The 14,546-nt window shown below is 41.4% G+C and overlaps 1 non-coding gene across 1 annotated transcript; it reads right to left on the reverse strand.

The window, feature by feature from the left end:
- Window positions 1-7,297: 7,297 nt before the first annotated feature.
- trnat-cgu lies at window positions 7,298-7,369 on the reverse strand. Its single transcript has one exon. It is a non-coding gene; the product is annotated as a tRNA-Thr (tRNA).
- Between the last annotated feature and the right edge of the window lie 7,177 nt (window positions 7,370-14,546).

Below are 14,546 nucleotides of genomic sequence, written 5' to 3' on the forward strand. Positions count from 1 at the left end.
GGAAGCTAATTCCAGATGTTTTTTGTGAAAATATATAAGCAATTTACAGAAACAAGCAGGAATTGAACACCCTGCAGAAGTGCTACCCCCAGTTTGGATACAACACAGGCCTCTATGAACATGAGAACTGTTAATGGGATCTAAACCCTAAAACAGAATTGATGAAACTTAAGCTGGACATAGATGTAAAGATTTTCAAAAGATCCAATCGTCATGGTGAGACCACGATTATCTCGAAACGATCGTACGATCGTACGAATTGTCCATCAACTAAAAAGAACAATTTGCCAGGAAAATAAAGAGGAGCTGCCTGCTTGGCCCTGCAAACATAGATAGATTGCACTGGGACCGACAAAGATTTTTTAACCTGGGCGATCAATTTCCTGACAGATGTCGGCCGAAAAATCATAAGATGTATGATCGTTCGAATCCCACTAATCGCACGATAATTTCGAAGGATTGGTCGGACTTCGCTAAAATCGGTCGTTCAGCAAGAGAAATCTTTGCGTCTATGGGGAGCTTTACTCAGAGTGCCTCTACAAGCACATTTGCAATATAATGCTAATACCAGGCTTTTGGCTCAACTAATCATACCCTTTACTTGAATAGGGGAGATGCACATACGTGAATAAAGAGTTCAGGTGATGAGCATATCTGTCCAGTTTAGCTTTACTGAAAAAATCATTGGAGACTATAGGCATTTTTTCGCAACAAAAAAAAAACTGTTCATCACTAGTTGGGGCCACTAACACTCTGACCTTTGGAGAAAGCCTGATATTAGCAGTCTAAAGCTGTCTAATTGCTTATATGTCTGTAATAATGAAACAGTACAATTTACTTGATCCCAACTAAGATATAATTAATCCTTATTAGGGTAGGACTACACGGACGATTTTGGAGCAATCCGACACGCTGTCAGATGAAGTTGCAGCGTTGATACGACGCGACACGACTGTCGGACGCAGACGCAGCATCTGACAGTCGTGTCGCGTTGGATCAACGCTGCAACACCATCCGACAATGCATTCACTTACCTTATTTCCATTGCATCCGATTTGACGCCTACGTTTTTGCGCAGTGCGTCGGATCGCTCCAAAATCATCCGTGTAGTCCTAGCCTTAGAAGTAAAAACAGCCTATTTGGTTTATTTAATGTTTGTAGGATTTTCTGGTAGACTTAAGATATGAAGATCTAAATTATGGAAAGATCCGTTATTTAGAAAGCCCCAAGTTCCAAGCATTCTGGATAACTGTATGAAGGTCTCCATAAATACAGTGGCTGGGATTTTAATGGTCAGCCCTACATGCAATGCCTAAAGATTAACTGCTGGCAGTCTGTCCTATGCACCCCCTTCATTTATAGACTTTTCCACCCCAGCTGGAAAGTCCTTAGTACTGGAAAAGTCATAACTGCGCGGCACATCTCTTAACGTTTTCAGACTGCCTAACTGATTATGGATGCACTGACAAAATATACATCAAATTAGAAAAGCAAAGCTTTCTCAAGCCACCTCATAAAAGCCAAAGCCCTGGGCAAAAAAATGTTCATTAAATAAATAAAAAACAGAAAAACACTGAACATTAACAGAAATACTCTCAGCATCACTGACCACAGAGACAAGAGAGAAATGTAAGCAGTAGCCATACTGTGCTTTGTCATAGAGGCACCCCATGCACTTTCTGTCATTCCTTGCTCCTATTTACTAAGCCTGAACATCTGTCAGGAGCAGAATAGAGCCAGGACACTTCAAAGTTGCTTAAATGAGTGGGGTTGTTTGGGTATAAGGTCCACATTCTATATATAAACATTTTAATGGCATTGTAGCACCACATATAAATCAGCCCTCCATTTGCAGTAGCTTGGACAAATGATCTTACTGGAGGAGATTTATTATTGCGTATTTAACACCCTCATTTGCTTTGGCTAAGTAGGAGTCTAGGGAAATTTTCATTGCACTTGGTGCGTGCGTGCGTTTGTATCTGTCTGTCAGTGGCTGTTGCTGGGGATTCTCTCCAAATGTGCCTTTGCTGCCCTCGCTTGTTCATATTGTATGTCACAGCATGATTTTACTGAGAGTATGCATAAAGTAGAAATGTGTATGTATGTATCTATAACTTTACTTGTAAAGTGCTGCAGGGACCCGCAGCTATAAAAAAACGACATAAAATTACCATATATAAGTACAGACAGGGAGGACAAGTAACATAATAAATACACTAAATAAAAACAAAGTACAGACATGTATGGGATCCGTTATCCGGAAACCCATTATCCAGAAAGCTCCGAATTACGGGACGGTCGTCTCCCATACACTCAATTATAATCAAATAATTCAAATTTCTGAAAATGTTTCCCTTTTTCTCTGTAATAATAAAACAATACCTTGTACTTGATCCAAACTAAGATATAATATATCTTTGCTGGAAGAAAAAACAGCCTATTGTTTTTATTTAATGTTTAAATAATTTCTTTGTAGACTTTAGGTATGGATATCAAATTACAGAAAGATCCCTTATCTGGAAAACCCTAGGTCCCCAGCAGGTTTTAGATGGCAAATGGTCGGTCGAATTTTTAAAGAGACATTTCGATATTCTTATGTTTTTCAAATTCAAATTGAATTTGGACTATTCCCTAATCAAAGTACACAAAAAAATAGCTTGAAATTCGAATTTTTTTCATTCGAAAATTCACTTTGACCTTTGATAAATCTGCCCCTTAGCGTTATGTGGTAAAAGAGACAGTACACTTTAAAAAATGCTCTTTTGTACCGGTTTTGCGCACTGTAATTTAGGGGTGTAACATGCCAGTAACAGTGCTGATTTGGGTATAATTTATGTTTATACATATAGATCTGTAGCCTGTAAGTCTTTTTTTGGTGAATTAAAATACCCACCAGCATCTCATTATTTGTTTGGTGGAAATTAGAAGATAATAAGATTGCAGCTCAGGACTATTTTGGTCCCTTGTTTGGGTGAAAGGGCAATGCTAACATTATACATAGAGTAAAGGTGGCCATAGATACACAGATCCGATCGTACAAATCGAGGATTCGTACGATTTTCGGATCGTGTGTTGTGGTTGCCGACATCTTTCGTCCGGCGGAGATCGGTCGTTTGGTCGATCGGTCAGGTTTGATTTTGACCCGACCGATCCCGCCGGAGCCCATGGCACATCGTAATCTGATCGTTCGGCCATACGGCCATGCCTGTTAATGGCATATCGGGGAAAGATCCGCTCGTTTGGCAACATCGCCAAACGAGCGGATCTTTGCATCTATAGCCACCTTTAGACATAACTGAACTGATATTTACTGCACATTTTTCCCAACGACTTTACAGCAAAATGCAAGAGAGGTTTCAAGGTTGCTTGTGTCTATGAGGTTTATAAATATACACAATTATTAGATACTTTTAACTGAAGGTCCTTGTGCCAATCCAGGGCAAACGGATAACAAGAGAGTTCATTTCTTTAGCACAACACAAAATCTACTTTATGTTTTGCTACTGCTTAATATGCTGCCTGAAAACAGGCCCGGACTGTCCATCTGTGGGTTCAGGCAAATGCCCAATGGGCCGATTGCTTTATAATGTAAATGGGACACTCACTTAAAAATGTAAATTATGCCTGTCATAAATATTTAAATGAGATGCTCACTTTAGAAATGTAAATGATCTGTCCGTAACAGAAAGCCACAACTAAAGGTGGCCATAGACGTGCAAATTATTAGCCTTTGTTGGCTGAACAATCGTCCGTGCCAATCTTCCGACCTGCAACTACCCATTCAGATTAATATAAAGTAGTTAAGAGAACAAATCAGATAAATGCTTGAGCCTTAACTCACCTATTTAATCTTTCGCTCTCAACTGGACTGTTTCCTTCTCAACTAAAACATGCTCTTGTCACCCCCATTCTGAAAAAACCCTCTCATGATCCCTCCAATCTTGACAACCTCCGACCTATCTCTCTGCTACCTTTCATCTCTAAACTACTTGAGCGCCTAGTCTACAACCGACTTACCTCATTCCTCTCTGACAATAACCTGCTGGACCCCTTACAATCTGGTTTTAAGCCACAACACTCCACGGAAACTGCCCTGACTCGACTAACTAATGACCTTTTAACCGCTAAAGCCAACAATCATTTCTCACTACTAATACTGCTTGACCTCTCAGCCGCATTTGACACTGTAGATCACCCTCTCCTCCTCCAGTCCCTCCAGTCGCTTGGCCTTCGTGACACAGCCCTGTCCTGGTTCTCTTCTTACATCACCAATCGTTCCTTCAGTGTCTCCTACAATGGAGTATCATCTTCTCCCCTACCTCTTTCTGTTGGAGTTCCTCAAGGCTCTGTCCTGGGACCATTACTATTCTCCCTCTATACTTCCTTCCTTGGCAAATTAATAAATTCATATGGTTTCCACTACCACCTCTATGCTGACGATACTCAGATCTATCTCTCATCTCCTGATCTCAACCCAGAACTCCTAACTCGCGTCTCCTCCTGCCTGTCCGCTATCTCTACCTGGATGTCGCAACGCTACCTTAAATTAAACCTCTCTAAAACTGAAATGGTTCTCTTTCCTCCAATTAACACCAGTAGCATCCCCGAAGTATCCATCATAGTTAACAATTCCACTATCACCCCCTCTCCCCAGGCCCGGTGCCTTGGGGTTATCCTAGATTCTGCCCTGTCATTCACTCCTCATATCCAGTCACTTATTAAATCATGTCACTTCCACCTAAGGAACATATCCAAAATACGATCATTTATCACCCAAGACGCTGCCAAAATTCTTATTCACTCTCTCATCATATCGCGTCTAGACTACTGTAACTCTCTTTTAATTGGCCTCCCCCTCCAGAGACTGTCACCTCTCCAGTCCATAATGAACACTGCTGCGAGGCTCATATACCTCAGCAACCGCTCCTCCTCTGCCTCGCCATTCTGTCAATCCCTGCACTGGCTTCCGTTACCTTTCAAAATCAAATTCAAATTAATGACACTGACTTTCAAAGCACTTCACAACTCTGCTCCACCCTACATCTCTGAACTCATCTCTATATACTCACCCACTCGCTTACTACGCTCCTCTACTGACCTGCTACTCAACTCTTCTCTCATTACCTCCTCACATGCTCGCATTCAAGACTTTGGAAGGGCTGCACCCCTCCTCTGGAACGCTCTCCCACGGTCTGTCCGACTTTCTCCCAACCTTTCTGCTTTCAAAAAATCTCTGAAAACGCACTTCTTTCGAGAAGCCTACCCTCACTCTGCTTAACTACCAAACGCAACACCACATACAACACCACATTTCTCACTCACTTACTTCGATTTTGCCCACTCCCACACCTTGTGTATTACTCCCTTCCCTTTAGACTGTATGCCTATGCATAGGGCCTTCCTCACCTCTTTGTACCTGTATTGATTGTGATGTTTGTTACTCCATATATTCTATTAATGTAATTCATGTGATGTAGTTGTATAATCACATTTACTTTACAGTGCTACGCAATATGTTGGCGCTATATAAATACATGTTAATAATTAATAATAATTATTTTACAGACAGCAATTATATGAAAGTTATATCTGACAAATAGTAGTAACAATCTCCCACTGATACCGTCAGATAAGCAGAGATATTAGCATTAGCCAATATAAATCTTCTAACTGTCCGATCGACTGAACGAACGATTGCCATGGTCCAAAAAATATCAAGACAATCCACACACGGTCTGAAAATTGTTCGAATCTTGGTTTTGTACGATGGTCTCTTTGCATTTATGGACAGCTTTAGATGCATATGGAAAGATATGATAGGTAGAATTATTTGCATGAGGCAGCCTCTAGGCTCTATATCATTGCTGTTTATTTGGTTCTATGCGTGACCTGCAGTTTCCTTCTGTGAGATGCTTTTTTAAGTGGCGGGGCACAAATCTGTCCCAACTGTTACTTCATGTCATGCTCCCTTATGTAATGAATGAATATGTCATGCGTATTAAGCCGAGACCCACTCCCAGTCCCCACGGCTGCCTGAGATAAGAAGGTAAGTGCTGATTGCGGGGGGGGGGGGGGTTGCGGTTGGGGTCCACAGTGGTGGTGGAGGGGGGCTGGGGGGTCATGGGCCCCTCATGCGGCAACCCTGGTGAGCCCGGGACCCTCAGTCTGATGCTGGATGCTTTCTTTTGTACAGGTGACATGTACATGCAACCTGCTGCTTGGTTGCTATTAGCGACAAATTCTGGCTACACAATTATAGACAGTGAGGATAAAGTTGACCTAGGCACCCCATGGTCAGGGGGAGTCCACCGTATGATAAGAGTTATCAGTAGGGCTGCACCTCATCCAAGATTCTGCCTTTTTCAGCAGGATTCTGATTCGGCTGAATCTTTCTGCCCGGCCGAACCGAATTCTAATTGGCGTATGCAAATTAGGGGCAGAGAGGAAAATCGCTTGACTTTTTGTCACAAAACAAGGAAGTAAAAATGTTTTCCCCTTCCCATCCCTAATTTGCATATGCAAATTCAGATTAGGTTCGGTATTCAGCCAAATCTTTTGCAAAGGATTTGGGGGTTCGGCCGATTCCAAAATAGTGGATCATTCGGTGCATCCCTAGTTATCAGGCCTAGAATTGCCGCATCCTAAAGCGCATGGGGAAGGCAGAGTTCTCCAGTGCTAGCTCGCATGGAGGGGTGGGGATGGTGAGCGCAGATTTTAGGCGCTAGGACCCAGAGGCCTCAGGGCACCAGGAGACAAATTGGCACCTTCTGAATAATAAAAATGTGGCTTTGCCAGGAATAATGACAACCAAGGAGCATTTACAATTATACAGCTGTGCAGTGGTGAAATAAGAAGGCAAATTGTAACAAAGAAATAAAATCAAAAGGAAGCCCAACTGAATAGATGCTAGAAATAAGCCTGTGCGAAATAGGGTTAAAGGGGCAAGAAACCCTGAATTATACGGGTGCCGAGATGTTAATAACTCACGGGGCTGTGCCCAGGGCAGCAGCTTTAGGGTTGCCTATAATATATCAAATAGAATTGCTAAATAAACATCCACTGGGAGCTCTAGTAAGTAGAAACCATTCAAATAAAATGGCAACCCCTCAGCAATACTTGACTTTCTTATGTTCTTATACTTATTTGGCAAAGTAGTAGTAGAGCAGCCTCGTATTGAGCGCACAGACACAGCGCTGCGTCCTTACTGAGCCATCTAAAGGCACTGTCTATCAACGAACTGAAATTGCTGTTTTTTGGTTTTGCAGGAAGGGAGAATCGCCGCAAAAGAAATGTATTCAGGCACGGACGGGGTTCGAACCCGTGATCTTCGGTTTACGAGACCGACGCCTTACCACTTGGCCACCGCGCCTGCGTCCCGTTTAGACTACAGCAGCGCATATCACACAGCCGCCCCGCCTTCCCTCTCTTGTCATTTACATTTCTCTCTCTGTCTGTTCAGCTCGGCTCGTGTGTGGAACACGACTCAGTGTCCCTATGACGCCGCACTTCAATGTCTCTGTAATTTACACTACTATTATAAAATGCCGTGCGGCATTGCGACCACTTCAGTGACTAAAACGCTCCATAAACCGCTTTATTAGACGCTGCCTGCTGAGTCTGACATTATTGGACTCTGCGCCCACAAAGAGCGAAGGTGCCCGTAGGCAACTGCTAAGATTTTGGATTAATCATGGCTGACTTGTGTTTGTAGCTTAGACCTCACATAAATATATATATATGCAGAAACCCAACTCCTTTCAGGCAGCCTCATCAAAAAGTACTGCGCATCCCACCTGCCTCGGAGGATCATGGGATATGTGGCGCCAAATGGCTTGACTAGGAAGTGAAGAGACAGCAGCGTGACTTCTCTGTTCCCTTACATTAAACTACACGTTGCTTCACGTTTAAACATATTCTGTACATCAACTCATAGCTGATAAAGGATGAAATGAGCTTTTAGTACGAAATTACTGGACTGGCCGAATGAGCTCAGGGTTGTCAGGTCTAATTTTCAAAACCAGCCAAAGTCAGCTACAAAATCGGCACAAGACTAGCCAAGAGGCACTTCAAAAGTAGCCCAAAATAACACAACATGTGCAGTGAACAAAAATCTAAAAAATAAAGGAATATATGTGAAAGTACGCCTTTTTAAATTTTTACTGATTTGCACATTTTTCCATGAAGAAAAAAAAAAGGGGGCATAAATACAAGGATGGGGCAGGAGGAATAGGGGCCTCATGAGGCCTAATTACATATACAAATTCAATAAATATTGGTTAAACAATTCAACCTCTAGACATTTTGGAGGCCAGAAGATTTTTGCCCCAAAATTATCTGAAATTGAGGAAAGTCACTGGAAAATGCTGAGAAAAAATCTGGTAACTCCCAACTGCTACACTAGTCATTCCCATTGCATGCTGGATATTGTAGTCTTACATTCAGGGCCACCATTAGAAATCACGGGGCCCTGTACAACAAATTTTTCGGGGCCCCCTGGGCTCCACCCACACTAGCGCTCAAGCCCCACCCCAGATCCCGCCCACTCCACCAAAGCCCCACTCCATCCCACCCAAAGACCACACAGACATCAGCGCTAAAAAAGTAACCCCCCCCCACACAAGTTCTAAAAAGCTATTGATGGTCAGGGTCCCCTTATAAATTAAAAAAAAATTGGGGCCCCAAAATTTTTTAAAAAAAAAAAAACATTGGTTGCAGGGGCCTATAGAATATTAAAATAATACATTGGTGGCCAGGGGATTAAAAAACAAAAACAAAACCCACATTGGTGTTCTGTAGAATTGAATTCGTGGCTTCAGGACTTCAACTTCGCCTCCTTTCATGACTTCGGGTCTTTTCGCAGCTTCAGGACTTCAATTTCGGCTGTTTTCGCGACTTTGTGTCTTTTCGCCGCTTCGGGAGTTCGGCTTCGGCTGTTTTTGTGGCTTCAGGTCCTTCGGCTGTTCAGGATCGCCGCAGGCTTCGGCGCTCTCAAGGGGGGGGCCAGCTCTTTTCTAAAGTGCAACACTGCCAGGCCCCCCTTCATGCGCGGGCCCGGGACACTTGTCCCCCCTGATGGCGGCCCTGCTTACATCAAACTTGGCAGTCGGCAAATTGTTAAACAAAAACGACATTACCCAACATGCATTGGGAGAGGCAGGCTTGGCACACTAAGGCGAGAAATAACTTTGGCTGGTTTCCAAAGTAAAAACCAGCCAAAGGCCCAAAAAGTAGCCTGAATCCGTACCTTGGCTAGTTTTTACTTTCAAAACCTGTCTGGACTTTAAATTAGTAGCCCAATTTGGCTGGAAACCAGACAACCTGGCAACCCTGAATGAGCTGGAGTCTTAACACAAACATAAATAGTAAAACACAATGAAGAAGCACCCCCTTAGGTACAATATGTAGCAGTTTGAATGATATATAGGGAATAATATACCCCCATTATATAAGGATGTCACAGATTTCTATGTACAGGCACAAGGGCACACGGATAGTCCTCATATACAGTGCTGATTGTGAACCCTTTTGAATTCTCAGTATTCTCATAAATGTGATCTGCTTTTCACGCAAATCCTAAAACTAGATAGTGAGAACCCACTTAAACAAATGAGTCAAAAACAATAATTCTTGTTCACTTATTTAATGAGGAAAATGATCCATATCTGCATGAGACAAAAGTATGTAAACCTACCGGAAGAATGTTCTCTGGGCAGATGAAACCAAAACAGAAAACTTGATTGAAGCTAAAATGCAATCTCTGAATCCCAGCATAACAACCCTATGCTATCAGTGGCAGTACCACGGTTTGGGCCTGCTTTGTTGCTTCTGGACCAGGGCAGCTTTCCGTGGTTTGTATGATAGTAGCTGTGGTTGAAAATAACCTCATCCATCAAGTTCAACCTTCTTTTCCTAGCAAAACCTACCTACCTGCTAGCTGACCTTTGTGTACAAGATGAATGGCCAACATTTTTTGTTCTACACACTTGTTTTCATGTTGGGCCCAGACAATTAACTTGTATGGGGCCCCAAAGTTTCTGTTGTAGGCCCCGTTCACAACATTTCAAGCACCACTGTACATGTCATGGGAGTGGCGTAACGACCCAGGCCACCACCTTCCCTCCCTTTGTTAAAATTTTTGGAAAGGGCCTGGCCCGGACTGCAGCATTTTATTCCAACAATGCATCTGTGACCACACAATACTTGCAGTTCATCAATTTATGATCGCAAGAGAATTGACTTCATTTGCCACAGGGCTGTACAATAAAGGTGCAAAAAGAGTATTAAAATGTCATAGCAGCACTTGCCATTTGCCCCACTTCTGTGTTAACACTGTTGATACTGTGTATGCTGCCAGGAATATTTATCTTGTTGAGTTCGATCCATAGCGACTACAGAATGACACCAAATGATTTACTTTCTGCTGAAATACAATGGAGTTAATGTGTGCACGGATATAGCTTAGCAACCATATGTACCGAGCACTTAAACTGCCAGACTAAAGGACACAAGAAATATAAAACTGAATATTAAACTGAATAAACCTTGTCCGTGGATCAGTTTGTCTCACAGGAGCCAAATTTCCGAGGAACATGAGATTTTGTTTTCCCTGACTAAGAGATTTGAGGCGCAGAGCAGAGATGAAAGGTGAAACATGTGCCAGGTTATCTTTATGATCTATACATGTGACTAAGGAAATAATCACATCAACTAAAGAGTTTCTTAAATTACACACAGCTATGCGGTCATAAGCATGTCCAATGAAGATGATTGATATACAAGGACAAGGTACACTTCTCTCGCAACATTCAGGCTATAAATGTTTATATAGCAAGTCCTCTTTTTGTAATGGATCCCACAGCCTGGCAAAGACATCTTTTATTCGACCAGATATGAACTACCAGTGTTTTATGTACAGGAAATGGGCTAAGACTAAGAGCATCACTGATAATAATTTGGTTAGAATTGTTTAGAGAAATATTAATGCAACTGCTACAGGGTGTAACCCAGGGAATACCACTGTATATTTAATATTACAGTATATATTTAGTATTACAGTGGCACTAGCGGGTCCTCTTAGAGAGCAGCTTACTTCTTTGAAAAGCTTTAATTCGAGTACCTAATAGATTGCATCTCATTGATCTATCCCTTTATCCCTTAGAATTATGGTCCCATCACCCGCAGTCATTTTTGTTTTGTCAGATTCTGTATGTCAGATTCTGTATGTCAGATTCTCCTTGCCTTTAGAACAGGGGAGGTAAAGCAGTATATCTGTATTTTCCAACTTTATTAACAATGGACTCTGTTGTCCTGGTTGTTTCATACCTTCTCCAAGCTTCTAGGGAGAAGTCCATAAATGCTGGTGAAGCACAGTTGTTTTTCTGCCTCCCTTTATTGTTCCTAAGTTGCAGTAAAAGATTTCCCATAGGGCCACCTTTTTGTTGGGCTTTTCTGTAGCTAGCTGCCACTGACCAGTCTTAACTGTAACGTACACACAGGCTGATAAAAAGCTGCCGATTTGCCCCAAGTATCGGACCTTTGGAAGAGCCTGTCTGACCAATGTCTGACCAAAAACATCCAGGTATCTATTGGGCAGGCTCATTGATGTAATCCTCACCCAATGGGCTTTTGTAGGCCCTAAAGTATGATATAGCTCCATTATTGCATGCTCTGTCCTTCAATTTCTGTCTTCATTTTGGGGGTATGGTTTTCCTTTAAGGCCTGAGGTTCATACCCATAACCCCTCATTTTATTGTCAAGTAGGGATTCATGGGGAAGTTTCCAATAACTATATTAATGTGGTTATACCCCACAAATCCAGTTATACCCCACAAATCCATATGTCACAAATCCATTTGGACCTTCCCCTGCACAACTTTATTCCCCACTAGCAGTTGAGGCTCATGTTGAATCTCTTAGAGGTCACAGGTTCCCCAGCCCCATGCACAGAGTAGGGGTAAGAAGGAGGATGACATTTTGGTAAGGTTATTACTACCAACTGCTAGCAGCTGCAAGAGAGAATCTTATCATACACTGACTCATATGTACAACTCGTGATACAGGTATAGGACCTGCTTTGCAGAATGCTTGGGACCTGGTGTTTTCCAGATAAAGGATATTTATGTAATTTGGATCTTCATACCTTAAAGGGATCCTGTCATCGTAAAACATGTTTTTTTTCAAAACGCATCAGTTAATAGTGCTACTCCAGCAGAATTCTGCACTGAAATCCATTTATCAAAAGAGCAAACAGATTTTTATATATTCAATTTTGAAATCTGACATGGGGCTAGACATTTTTCAATTTCCCAGCTGCCCCTGGTCATGTGACTTGTGCCTGCACTTTAGGAGAGAAATGCTTTCTGGCAGGCTACTGTTTTTCCTTCTCAATGTAACTGAATGTGTCTCAGTGGGACATGGGATTTTACTATTGAGTGTTGTTCTTAGATCTACCAGACAGTGGAAAAAAAACAGCCCTGTTATCTTGTGTTAGGGAGCTGTTATCTGGTTACCATACCATTGTTCTTTTGTTTAGCTGCTGGGGGGGAAAAGGGAGGGGGTGATATCACTCCAACTTGCAGTACAGCAGTAAAGAATGATTAAAGTTTATCAGAGCACAAGTCACATGACTTGGGGCAGCTGGGAAATTGACAATATGTCTAGCCCCATGTCAGATTTCAAAACTGAATATAAAAAAATCTGTTTGCTCTTTTGAGAAATGGATTTCAGTGCATAATTCTGCTGGAGCAGCACTATTAACTGATTCATTTTGAAAAAAAATGTTTTTCCATGACAGTATCCCTTTAAGTCTACTAGAAAATCATGTCAACATTACATTAACCCAATAGGTTGGGTTTGCTTCCATATGGTTTAATAATATCTTCGTTTTGGATCAAGTACAAGGTACTGTTTTATTATTACAGAGAAAAAGCAAATAATTTTTAAAAAAAATTAGATTATTTGTATAAAATGGAGTCTATTAGAGATGGCCTTTCTGTCATTCGGAATTTGGACTGGATAATGGGTTTTCGGATAACAGATTCCATACCTGTATTTCTTTTTAACTTTCATTATTATCTGCCTGTAAAAGCAAAACAAATGGAGTTAAGAAGTAACCAATACAAGCAAATACCCTGACATTCCCAATTTCTAAACCAAGGGGTTTTTTTTATAAGAAAATATAATATAACATTACTTTTTATTAGATCTAATAAACATCAACTACTACTACTACTAGAGAAAGGTGGAGTGATCCCAGCCCAAAAATTGTGGATGTAATCATGGCACCTCATTAAATGTTTATTTGCCCATTCTTTTACAATTTCTCAGCATGGTTTATATTATGTTATAAAAATGCATGTGGCATAGAGGATGTTGCCTAAAATGAAGGGCTTTGGCCCTGTGGAGAATGATTCAGCCAATAGTTATAGCAATATCAATCAGCATCAGCAATATGGCAACTGCCATTTACATGCGTAAATACCAAAATTGTGGAAACATATTCTGTCATTTTCCACTTGAATAAAGGGATTCTGATCCAAACAGCATTGCAGGGGTTAACAGTTGAGGTTTTAGAAACTGGGAAAGAAGTAAAAGGATTACCAGAAGCAAAGTGGGTAATTGACTGGGATAATCTAAACCAGAAGTGAGGAAGAGACCCAGCAGGATAAAATGAAAAAGCGTGAGACTGTGTCCATTGTTCTATCTATGCTGAGTTCATACCTAGGATGTGGTTAGAGCTCTATTTTATTAGGGTTAGTAAATAGTAGCTTTTGTCATCACAAATCCCATGAACAATTGTCTCTCTTCTGATGCTATTAATCCCTTCTTCTATCCAAGACACTTCATCTTATTTGCTTTATCTCTGTCAGGAAGAAGCCTGTAAAAGTCTGCTTAGTAAATCTAGAACCCTCTTGAGGTCAACCTTGTTGTATGCCAAAAAATCTACAGCTGTCAAATGGATAAGCCCCCTGGCCCCAACATTCCCACAATGAACTAGTTTTATTTGTGGGAAACTCTCAATGACCAAACTGACCGATCTTGCAAGCGGATGCCCCCTAAAATGTGATCAGACCTGGAGGACATGGCTGGACACCTGAGGCACTCTCTTCTGAGTCCTTATCTACTGTTTCCTTGCATTTATAACCTACAGTAATTCTGTACTTTGAATATAGTTTTTATTTTTTTACACAAACACATATATGGAATAGGCAGGCTTTGGGAACTAAATAAAATAAAAGGCTTGTTATAGCATAGGCAAACCTTGGTTTCTAATTATCACATAGCAGTCTAGCTATCAGGCAAGGTCTGGGAACCAGATAATCACTGTGCCAGCTTTTCACACTGTTCAGGAGTAATTTTGGATCATTTCCCTGGTGAACTAGGTAATTGTAATGGTAGAGGCAGGGGGCAGACAATGGCAAGTTAGTTAAATAGATACTGACATAAGAAAATAACCTTTTTTATTTTCTATTATAACATTATCTCTTGAATGCTACTTATAATTTTGCCATAAAAGCGTTTGCCTGATGCTTTTACATTACCTTTTT

The sequence above is a fragment of the Xenopus laevis genome, chromosome 9_10L (assembly GCF_017654675.1).
Source record: "Xenopus laevis strain J_2021 chromosome 9_10L, Xenopus_laevis_v10.1, whole genome shotgun sequence".
Taxonomy (NCBI): Eukaryota; Metazoa; Chordata; class Amphibia; order Anura; family Pipidae; genus Xenopus; species Xenopus laevis.